The following is a 673-nucleotide window of genomic DNA, read 5'->3' as shown; positions in this document are numbered from 1 at the left end:
TCTAAAAAGACTCCTAATAAGATCTTAGGGGGACGTGGCAAGGACAGTAAGGGACTAGAAGTGATTTCTCAACTGAAATGCTACCTGAATGGGATGCCCCCCAGACCCCTGGTACGCAGAAATGGAGATGGAAAATCAGTCAAGTGAAGCCCGGGGTTGATAGTGGTTCTGACTCCTAATTTTATCTGATTCCTAATTTTATCTAAGACTGGCTTTGCCCCTGCGAATTTCGAGGCTGCAGGGCCACGAGATCTGACGTCACTTCGAAACGGCATCTCACCAGCCTCGGGTCCGGGGCTGGCACGAATGCTGCGGACAGGGACCAAGGGCTGTGACTGCATATTTTTCTCGAAATCCCCCCGGGGGCCCAGAGTTGGGCGCTCCCCTACGAGCTCATCACGTGCGCAGTCCAAGCTTTGCAAATCCAGCGGAGGCCTGTGGTGGTTTTTAGGGTTTTCTTTCTTTATGATTTCCCTTCTTGTTCTCCACAGTTGATGATTTTCTGCAGAAAAACGGCTGAGAAAAAGACCCTATTTCATTTCCAGTTCCCATCACTGCGATTTCCACATGGATGTGACGTTGAGTCCAGCTTCCGAAATGCCCAGGTGACTCACGCGGGGACACCCCGGGGCGGGGGGCAGGAGTTTCTCGGGCTTCTGGAGAGGCGGGGCGG

Source organism: Neophocaena asiaeorientalis, unplaced genomic scaffold, assembly GCF_003031525.2.
Source record: "Neophocaena asiaeorientalis asiaeorientalis breed wild unplaced genomic scaffold, Neophocaena_asiaeorientalis_V1.1 scaffold5, whole genome shotgun sequence".
Lineage (NCBI taxonomy): Eukaryota > Metazoa > Chordata > Mammalia > Artiodactyla > Phocoenidae > Neophocaena > Neophocaena asiaeorientalis.
The sequence above is the reverse complement of the archived record's forward strand: the minus strand, read 5'-3'. Positions refer to the sequence as shown.